Consider the following 11,278-nt stretch of genomic DNA (forward strand, 5'->3'; position numbering starts at 1 on the left):
CTGAATGGTACACGTGAAAATGGTTAGGATGCTCAATTTTATGGCATGCGTATTTTAACACAATGAAGAAAAAATTTTAATTAAAATACAGAAACACTACTGAACTTCAAAAAAAAAAAATTAAGCACAAGATTTCCTTTCATCAGTTTGGGAGAAAAATCTGGAGATCTGCCAACCCCCCGAGGGTCAGTCAGCAGCTTTGGAGCCAACATCAGTGAGGGTCCCCAAGAGCCCAGGAGACGAGACCCCCTCCACTGACAGGGAGGGAACAACCCAGGGAATCCCACTCTCGCTCCTCTTTTCAGCATCCGAGTCTACAGTGTTTCTGCTCCTTTGCTCCCGAAACAAAGCCTGAGCTGCCGGCACAGGACCTGTTTGTCCCACCGACGCTGGCAGGCAGGCCCGTCCCGGCACCGGCTGTCTGCTCGCAGCGGAGGCAAGTTAGCACATTTCAGAGCCTCTCCGCTCCCCCTGCTGCCCGCTCGTCTCTTGGCTCAGCCTGCCTCCTGGGGCACAGCCCAGCACTTTGTCCTTTGTCCTTGGCTCTGGGCTTAAGGAGAAGTTTAAACTTTCTGCTTAAATCATGAGAAATCCGATCTGGCCAAGCACCTTCCCCAGATTTAGACACTTTTCCTGGTTTGTTTGCAAATATCAGGTGCATTCCCTCAAGATAAAAACAGCAAGAGGTGATGACTTGGGGTCCAGCTGCCACGGGGCCCCTCTGGATGCCAGGCCCGGGGGCTCTGCGCCGGCTCAGCCGAGGGTGCGTGACGGTGGGAAGTCCTGCAGGAGGCGGCACTGCCTCCTGGTCACCCGGAGCGCCCCATCCAGGAGCGCCCGAAGGGGAGCCTGCAGAATCTCTCCACCTTTCTCCAGGAGGAGCCCGGAGGCCAAGTTTGTGCTGCCAGACACATGGGGGGAGTGACTTCTGCTGTCAAGTCCCTGGAGGGTGGGGGCTAATTGGAGAGCTGAGGCTGGGGGGTGGGCAAGTGCTGAGCATCTCTGAGGGGCCTTTTCTTGGTGGGCTCAGCAGCCTCTTTCAGGCCAGACCCTAGGGATGAACTGACAGGAGCAGCACCTGTGGACCACAGTTTCCCCCTCAGTACCACGTGCTATGGGGCCGTCAGCAAATTTGCCCTGAGAGATCCCTCAGCCACGAACTCTGCCCTTAGGACCAGCAAGCTGGTCCCAGCGATGGCACAGCTGATGGTTAAGAGCCAGATCCTAGAGTCAGCAAACTCGAGCAAACCTTTTCAACTCGCTGACCTCAGTGTCCTCATCTATAAGATGGGGATATTAAAAGATACTCTCCTAGGGTCTGTTGTAACGTTTAAATGAATTAATTTACATACAAGGCACTTTAAACAGTGTCTGGCACCAGAATAAGCTCTATATGATGTTATTACTGTTACATTTTTTAAATTACTGTTACATTTTAACAAGTGGAGACAGACTCCCCCTCCCCTCAAAGTAAACCAATGTCTAAGGTAATTTCAAGGACATAACAAAAGAAGAAACAAAACAGGGAGAAACAAAGAACAAAGAAACAAAACAAAACAGGGAAAGCAAACCTCAATTTGAGAGCAAAATAAATATGTGCAGATCAGGATGTTCCTAAGTTCTGTAAGAGAAAAACCATGGCAGTTTCCAATTGAGTGGTCTTTTAAAATTTAAGATTTAAAAATTAAGATTTAATTACCCAAGAAATACACGGCTTACACATAATACCCTCTCCATGTGAAAATTTGAAACATTACATATCAGCTGGCCTGAAGTAGCTCCAGAGAGGGGCTGGGACTCATCCAGGACCCCACCCGCATCCTGGGCATCTATTTTTATTGATTCCTGCCTGCAGTCATCCTGCTCCCAGGGGTATGGGTTAGTTCACGATAGAGGACTTGCCTTGGCCAGTCATAAAAGAGATTTATAGGTTCTCTGATCTGTTAATTAGATAAGGGCTTTTGAGTTCCACAGAAAGGCCGCACTGACACCTGCTCTCTGAGGGGGCACCTTTCCCAGGCAGAACCCCATCCCCACCATGGCTATTTCTGGCTTCCTCAGGGAAGAGTCATAATGACAAAGCAGAAAGGCTCTCCCTTACCGTCCTCCGTGGCTGCAAACCCTACACCTCTTTCCAAAGCATTAGCTCAGCGTGGTGGCTGCAGGGTCCAGGGATCCACTTTTCTTGATTAAACAGAGGGCATCTGCCGACCAGCAGATCTGGATCCAGGCTTGGTGCTGGGCGGACTCAGCGTCTGTGGGGTCCCGCCGGCAGGCAGGCAGTGCCAGTCAGCCCCGGGGCTGGGGGGCAGGAGGGCATGTCCTGTCCCCACCCACCGGGCCAGGCCCCAAATGTGGGGTTCTTTTCTGAGGACACCTCCCTCATCCCCAGACTCCAAACTCTCAGGCCTGAATTTGATTTCAAGTGTTAACAGGGGCAGACTGGGGACAAAACAAGGAGACTCCCTCTTGCTGGTTATTTCTTGGCCCAGCCATGCCGATGACCGATACTGTCTTCCCAAAGGCCATGGAGGCTGTTTTCCACGGGCAAAGGTGAGGGGTCTGCTCTCTTCCCCAAGAGGGGAGTCCTGGGGTGTCAGAGCAGCTGGGCCTTAAGCACTCAGTCCAGCCCTCTTGCTTTCAGGTGAGGAAACAGAGGCTCAGGGGGGCCTGGTTTTGCCAGGGCCATCGCAGGGCTTCCAGACTCTGCTGCCGGCCCGGAGACCACAGGTCCTCTCGCAGCATCTGGAATTCAAAGGCAGCGGATGACCTCCATGACGGCACAGGGTCACAGGTGAGTGCACAGGTCCGGGGCTCAGTCTGCCCAGCCTCAGTCTCTGCTTGGCCACTCACGAACCCCAGGACACCAAACAGCCATTTACTTCCCACTTAATAGCCCTTCAGCCTTAGGGAGTTCGTGTGTGAGACAGAGACAAAAATAGAAGCTGTTTCATACAATAGAGCCCACGATCTGACATGTGGTTAACCGCTCAATAACTTCTGGATATTATTGCTATTAATTTTCGACATCTTTCATTGAGGCCTCTTTGTGAATCAGAGAAAGTTTATATTCTGGGGAAGGAAATGACACTCTTTTGTTGCTATCTGTGGCCAGGTCTGTAAATCTGAAGTATTGCTTCAGTTGCCATTAGCAACCAAGCATACCTATAGTCTATAAATAAAAAAGTCTATTTCTGATGACTACTTCTAGACATGGATATCTTGGCTCCTCTAGAAAGGATATTTGATATGAGTGCCTCAGACGGTATAGAATCTGCCTGAATTAAGGAGACCCAGGTTCGATCCCTGAATTGGGAGGATCCCCTGGAGAAGGGCATGGCTGCCCACTCCAGTATTCTTGCCTTGAGAATTCCGTGGACAGAGGAGCCTGATGGGCGATAGTCCATGGGGTTGCAAAGAGTTGGACACGACCGAGAGACTACAGAATTGCACAGGACCAAGAGACTAACGCTTTCACTTTCACTTTCCATAATGATTATATACCAAATACCTGCGTGCGAGCCAAGTGACTTTAGTCATGTGACCCTATGAACCATGGACTGCCAGGCTCCTCCATCCATGGGATCTTTCAGGCATGAATACTAGAGTGGGTTGCCACGCCCTCCTCCAGGGGATCTTCCCTACCCAGGGATGGAACCCAAGTCTTTTATGTCTCCTGCTTTGGCAGGCAAGTTCTTTACCACTAGCACCACCTGGGAAGCCCAAATACATTCTATAAAAACACCAAATCCCTTCACAACCACTAGTACGGTTAGAGCAGCATTATTTACAATAACTTGAAGGCAGAAATAACTAAATGCGCCCCCCTTGCCCGGATGAATGGATGTGCCATGGAATATTACTTGACCCTGAAAAAGGGATGGAGTCCTGACACCTGCTACAACATAGATGAAGCTTGAAAACATTATGCTCAGTGAAATAAGCCAGACACAAAAGGACAAATATTCTAAAACTCCATGTATATTCTATATTAAGAACAGGCAAATCTATAAAGAGAAAATAGATTGGCGGTTGTCAGGGGGGGAAGAAGTGGGAGAGTGAGGAGCAACAGCTTATTGGTGTGGGGTTTCCTTTTTAGGGGTGGTGAAAATGTCCTGGAAATAGAGTGGTGGATGCACGACATTGTGAGTATGCTTGCTTCCACTGAACTGTTCACTTTTAAATGACTAACATTACATTGTGTGAATTTCACCTCAATACACACACCCGTTACCTGTCTATAAGGACTTTTCACGGGAACAGCAGATAGGGGCTGAGGGCACTGATTTAAAGTTGGGCCACATCTCAAGTTAAAGAAAAAATAACCCTTAAGGGTCTCTGTAGTTTTTTTCAGAATCTGGCAGCTTTAATCACAAAGCCTTCTTTGGCCAGGAGGGCTTAACCAGTAAGAGCCCCGATGATGCCAGGGAGGCAGGACAAGAGCAGCTTCACTGGAGAAAAGCACTTAGGTTAGAATTTGCCAACGTGACCCTCATTTGTTATTAACATTGTCATTATTTTTCTAGAAGCCCCAGTCTAACATATTTCAAGATCTTTAATTTCTCCAGACCTAAGCCTGTAAGCAGGGCTGTGATTCTTAACCAGGGGTGATGTCTCCCCACCTGGAGATGTCTGTAGTTGTCACAACTCGGAGGGAAGGGTTGCTACGGGCGCCGGGTGGATAGAGGCCAGGGATGCTGTTAAACATCCTCCGTGCACAGGACGGCTGCCACCGTAAAGGATGATCCTATGAGAAGCCCTGCAGTGGGGTGGTGGCTTGTGTGTGTTGGGAGAGAAGACCTAGACCCTGGGTCCCCCAATCCGGAGTAACTTTTGACCCTTTCTCAGAGGAAGAGTCTTGGCTGGGAGAATGTATTTACAGACTCTTAAGGCCGCACAGACCTCTGTCTGAGATGCAACGACGTCGGAATCTCAGTTCTCACTCGGTGAGAATCTATCGATTGCAAAGTTATCATTAGAATAAAGGGTTGGTGCTTAAACTGCCAAAATGATTGTTTAAAAGACTGGAAGGTGGCCCCCAAGGAACTTTCTGGGGTGATGGAAATGTCCCCTGTCTTGATCTTGGTGGTGTGTATATGAAAGAAATCCATCAGAACCTATACACCACAATCAAAGCAAACAGCTGGGGAAATTAGAGTAGCTGAATGGGATATAAATGGAATAAACTTTATCAGTTATTGTATAGTCTCACCCTGATGTGCCTATATTTCCTTAATATCCAGAAAAAGACATTTTTTAAAGTAGGGAAAAGGAAGGACTAATAAGCAGATGCAACCTGCAGAAAGACCCTTTCATTTGCACACCTGAGCCAGGTCCATGGAGGTGGGCACAGGAGGGTTGAGAATTAAGCTCCCCAAGCAATATTGCCTCCAAACACAAGGCTTGGGACCCTGTAGAGCTAGTTCTGAGACTCTGGGGCAAGTTACTTAACCCCTCAGAGACTTTGTTTCTTTATCTGTAAAATGGGTGTATAACACCAACATGCACAAGCAAGGGGCGTGAGTCTCCATCCATTGGATACAACATTTCTGAACCATGGAAAATGTTGCTGAGACAACCTTCATTTGTTCTGGGCAATTCTGTTTCTAAAATTCAACTGCAGTGATTTAAAAGGTGTGGGGGGTGTGTGTGTGTGTGTGTCTGTGTGTCTGTGTGTAGTGTGTAGTCAGCTCTTTGGAGCTACAGAGAAAGAACCAGAATTATTTTGCCCTTGGCAGTATCATCCTTATTAAAACCTGATCTCATTCACTCCACGGAAGTGAAGCCTGGGGGAGGAAGTGAAGGATAAATGTGCCTGGGGGAGCTTTGGGCAGCATTTCCCAATTTAGGGAAATGGGGTCACCTCCTCGGGACTGCTTGACCCAGCTGCTGGCTTGGGGTCCGAAGTGAAGGCAAACGGGGATCCACTGGAAGTCCGCTCCCCTGGACGCATGTGGTGGGGGTGGGAATGGCAGGGTGTCTGGCTGCTTATTGCACATCCATAGCAGCCCGACATGCGCAATCCCATTTCAGCACCTTGCGAGGCCCTCTGCCAAGCACATCTATTTTGGACTCCGCAGCTGCGATCACACTCTCTGGGCGGGCGTGAAGAGCGGAACATCGGGACTTTCCAATCCCACCCACAAGGGCACTCTTTCCTCCCAGCCCCTGCCTCTGAGTCCTGTCGATGGGGCCCCTCCGTTCCGAGGACCATCCACACTGTCCATCGGCTCTGTGAGGTGGACCTGTCAAGGGGTGGTTGAACCATCAGTGTGCAATTAGCAGTCTCTCGGGTCATTTGAGAGCACCCTCCGCGTGTGTGCACCCAGAAATGCCACCCTTGCAGCAGAGGGGACTATGACACTCCTTGTCTGTAAGAGCCTGGAGCGATGCTGTAAGTGGGCTATCAAGTGCCTCTCGCTCCCTCGGCAAGAAGTCTTGAGGGAGAAGCAGTGAGGCAGCGCAGCTCAGCCAAGTGGGGCACGAAAGGGGTCTTTTTAAACCTCTAGGTTACTGGCTCAGCTTGGATCCAGGGGAGACACCCAAAGGTCACCTCCTCCCACCTCCCCACAGGAGAAGTCGGGAGTCCTGGTCTGTCCCCGAGGAGGTGAGCACCAGAGAACATGTGGGCAGCTAAAAACCCAGGTCATCCCCAAGGTCGTCAACGGTATTTACAATCAGCCCCTGACCACGTCTCCAACACGACCCCATCACAGGCTGCACTGCGGTGCCCGCAGACCGGACCAGCCTGCAGAGTGTTTTGGCTAACCCACACAGAGTTGGAAAAAAACTGTCCCTAATGGCCAATGTTGAAAATGTTGGAGATTTCACTTGGGGGGAAACGGGCCCTGTATTTTCAGATTCTCTCGAAAAATCAGAATCTCTGGCCACACTGAGCCCACATTCAGGTAAGTGATCAAAAGGCTGGGGTTCAGGGGTGGCTACCGGCCTTAGAGTTGGTCACGGTGCCCAGGGCCTCTCTCCCAGGGGCCACGTCTGCCCAGACCCTGTGGGTACACACAGGCTCCATTCCTGCTCAGGTCCCGCAATTACTCCCAAAGGCGGTTGCAACCAGGAAGGACTCCTCAGTGCCCATGCCTGAGACTCAGGACAGCCTCCCAAACGTTTATGAGGTACTTTCCCACACATAGCCTCACTTAACTCTGATAAAAGCCCTCCAGAGGGAAATGAGAAACATGGTAATTACCTGCAGGGGGAGATCATTCAGCCCAGATAAATCTGCGGAGGCAATGGCCTGAGATTCCTGCAGAAGGAACCCCCCACCGGGAGGAAGGGGCCCGGGTAATCAGAAAAGATGACCTGGCTTGGATCACTGGGGACTTCTTGTTCCTGGGTTAAAACAGTGATATAGGAAGCCCATTAACCGTAGGGTCCAAAGGAACTGGGTGGGTGAGAGGAGAGGGAGTTAGGAGCCAAACGGTGGGAGTTGATGGAGGCGGGATGCTAAAGGTCGCGCGATGCGGCCAGGACGCAGCCCCGCGGGCAACAGCGACCCCTTGTGGACATGGTGAAGCAGGCTCCCCAAGTTCCCTGAGCCTTCGCGGTGAAACCGACAGACAGCTGGGTGGGCACCGCGCAGCCGCCAACGCACAAAACACGTGGTTTTAAATACCTCTCGCGACAACCCTGTGATTACTGCTGTGATCACTATTCCTTTCCACGGCTGAGAATCAAGTCAACTTTTTTCCCATAGCTGTGCGGATTTAGAGCAGAGGCGACCTGGCTACCCCACCCAGGGCTGACCCACTTTAAAAACATAGGCAGGGCTTCCTTGGTGGTCCAGTGGTTGGGAGTCCGCCTTACAAAGTGGGGCACAGGGGATTCAGTTCCTGGTGCTTGAAGATCTCAACTAAGATCCCTTAGCTGCAGAGCAACGAAGCTGGTGCGCCACCACAACTGCAGCTCGGGTGCCTAGGGCCCACGTTCCACCCAGAGGCCCCCACAACGAGAAGCCCGCGCAAATCCCAACAAGTGAGTCGCCTGCACTTGCCACAACTAGAGAAAGCCTGCGCAGCAACAAAGAGCCCTGTGTGCCTCGACAAGGACCCAGAGCAGCCAAAAATAATTTAAAATAAGTAAATGATTTTTTTTTAATTAAAAAAAAAAAGCAGCAGCAGATCCAGCCATTCCACTTCTGGGGATATGCGCCAAAGAACTGAAAGCAGGACTAGATCTTTGCTCACCCTTGGTCATAGCAGTATTATTTTCAAGAGCCAAAAGGACAGAAACAAGAAGTTTCCATCGATGGATGAATGGTGGTCCATCCATATGAGGGAAGACTATTCAGCCTTAAAAAGGAGGAAAGTTCTAACGCCAGCTGCAACATGGATGAGCCGTGAGGAAAAGATCCCAAAAGAGATAGTCGCAGAAGGACAAACACTGTATGATTCCACTGAGATGAGGTCCCTAGAGTTGCTGAATTCACCTAGACAGAGAATAGAATGCTGGGTGCCAGAGGCTGGGGGAGGGGGGTGGGGAGTTCGTGTTTAGCGGGGCCAGAGTTTCAGTTTAGAAAGATGAAACTCTGTGGAGATCGGGGAGGGGCTGCAGTGTGAATATACTCAACGCCACCGACCTGTACACTCCCCCCGACGGAGCAAGGATCAGATACTCTCCCTCTCTTGCTCCTTGCACCTCCCGTGCCTCACGACATACACAGAAGGGAAGAATTCTGCCGCTGGGCCCTGTTCCGGGTGAGGCTGGTGGGGGCGGACCTCTCTCAATCCTCGACCCAGAGCAGAGCAGGAACCCACCTCGTCACCGCAGACTTGGGCTCAGGGAAGTTCAGGCTTGGCAGGGGAAGGTGGGGGCCTCTCCTCTGGCTTGGTGGTCAACCCTAGCCAGTGTCACCCCCAACTGAACAGCCTCTCCACATTTACCACCTCCCCCTCCACCCTGGCTCTCCGGACAGCGGCCAGGCCCTCTTGGCCAGGAGCGGACCTAGGGCTTGAGGTCTCCTCTGAGCCTGGAGAACTGTGGTTGGAAGTTCCGCAGGGCAACAGGGTGCCAGGTGCCTTTGTGCTGAAAGGAATTAGACTCCTCGCAGTTTGTCTTATAATCAGCCACTGAGTTGATGGCTTGATCCAAGAATTCTCTGCACAGTCTCTAAAAAAATATATTTTTGGTCTTGTCTGCTTGGACTACAGTCTTTCATATTCTTGCCTTCAACATGTTCCTTCTCAGCCAGATTTACAACAAATTCCTTGCACAGAATTCCCATGTAGGACGTTCCATGAAGTAGGTTCTTCATGACCTTGGTCTGAATCGAGTCCCTAGGAAACCCTTTATGGCATCCCTCTCTCTCCGAGCCATTTCTGCTATCCGGCTTGGTGGAGGCTTCTCTGGGACTCAAGGGGGACTCTGCTGAAGCCTGTTTTCAGAAGCATGTGTGTGTGTGTGTACTACTGGTGTGGCTAATCACCACCACTCACCTCAGATACTAATAATTCATATTTGCAACCAGATGCAGCATTTTACGAGTGGTTCGCAGTTCACAGATGGCAGCTGCGTAAACAAGACTGATGAGTGTCTGCACTGGGAATCAGCAGTGTGCTCACAGCCATGCCGACGAGTGTTTCCTCAGGGTCGGCTCACTCTCTTTCCCTGGATCTGAAACCACAGACTTCCTCGTGTGCCTGCTGAATCTTGTGTTATCGCGTCAATATATTTTTTTTTTCTGGATGATTCTGAGACATCTGAATATGTGTTCGATGTATATTACAGAAAAGCAAATACCTTACTCTCCTTGTGGAAGTTAATTTTTTAAAGGGAAAATAAAAGAACACGCAGGATGTTCATCAAATCTGGCAATTCGGATGATGTCATTTGATTTTTTAACAGATTGATGACATTGTGCCACTTGCCTATGTTGTCAAGACTGTGGATCAAAGACATCATGTGAAGGGAAGACCCTGCGGTATTTTTTAAAAATTTATGTGAATCCGCTACTTGTAATCCCACATTCTATTTTCACAAACCCCTATTTAGCATGAGCTGGTTCCCAAAATGATGATATTTAGCCCCAAATTGGGGTTTTAGTTCAGACTTATGCATTGGAAATAAGATTTGGTGGGAGAAGTAAATAAAAAGTAGCAAAAAGTGTAAAATGGAGAAGAATTTCAGGTTGAGGAGCAAGGATGCTCAGCTGGAAAAACTGCCTGGAGACAGAGCAGCCCCATATGAAGAGAAGGGTCTCTGACCCCACAGTGTGGTCCAGACCTGGAGCATCTGGAATTTTCTCTGTGGATATCACAGAAGCGGTGGCCTCAGGAGAAGCCAGTGTGGGTAAGACAGAGATGGGCAGGATGGATGACTCCCCAGTCCCTTCTGCAAAAAGCCCAGAAAGGATCAGCAGACACCAGTCATGGCTGGTGGTCAGCAGCTACGCCTCAAACCATGAAACACTGTGTGTGTCCAGAGTGGTCAGGTGGTCACCAGACCCGAGCTTCAGGACCTCCCAGCAATGACCGTGCTCCCAGCCCCACTGCACGCCGTGCCAAGATGGGGCACCTGACCATCGAGACACGAGGACTGGACTCCAACTATGAGAGTTACCCAACTACGAAGTAAGGGAACAGTCCTCCAGAGGACGTGTCCACTTCTGATACCAACTGCTGTTAACAGTTTGTGAGTCCCTCAAACCACTCTGAGTCTGGTGATTTGCTGGAAGGACTCACAGAACTCACCGCAAGCTGTGGTTTATATCAAGGATGCAGGAGAAAGTCAGCCCAGGGAACCGCCACACGGACAGGTCCAGGGGGGTTCCGCGTGCAGAGATTCTGCTGGTCCCTCCGAAGGAGTCACATGGGTGCCATTACAGTCAGCGAGGCTCACCCGAGCTCCGGAGTCCAGGGCTTTTGTTGGGGCTCCATCACACACGACCCGATGGCTCAGCTCTCCGGCCCCTCCTGGAGAGAGGGCCACATCTGCCCCCGGATCCTGACAAAGACGCTCCTTGGCTGAACTTTAGTCATGCTCCTCTGAGCCCTCTTCTCCTCTAGGCATCCAAGAACTGCAAACTTTTGACACAAACACTTATATACCTCGTCCCCCAGTCCCCATACCAACTTCAGTTCAGTTCAGTTGCTCAGTCGTGTCCGACTCTTTGTGAACCCATGGACTGCAGCACGCCAGGCCTCCCTGTCTATCACCAACTCCCGGAGTTTACTCAAACTCATGTCCATCGAGTCGGTGATACCATCCAACCATCTCATCCTCTGTCATCCCCTTCTCCTCCTGCCTTCAGTCTTTGCCAGCA

General features: G+C 50.5%; 1 long non-coding RNA gene across 1 annotated transcript; it reads left to right on the forward strand.

The window, feature by feature from the left end:
- Window positions 1-2,446: 2,446 nt before the first annotated feature.
- LOC122701961 lies at window positions 2,447-4,148 on the forward strand. Its single transcript, XR_006343160.1, has 3 exons — window positions 2,447-2,553; window positions 2,645-2,794; window positions 4,100-4,148. It is a non-coding gene; the product is annotated as an uncharacterized LOC122701961 (long non-coding RNA).
- Window positions 4,149-11,278: the final 7,130 nt, after the last annotated feature.

The sequence above is a fragment of the Cervus elaphus genome, chromosome 10 (assembly GCF_910594005.1).
Source record: "Cervus elaphus chromosome 10, mCerEla1.1, whole genome shotgun sequence".
NCBI classification, from domain to species: domain Eukaryota; kingdom Metazoa; phylum Chordata; class Mammalia; order Artiodactyla; family Cervidae; genus Cervus; species Cervus elaphus.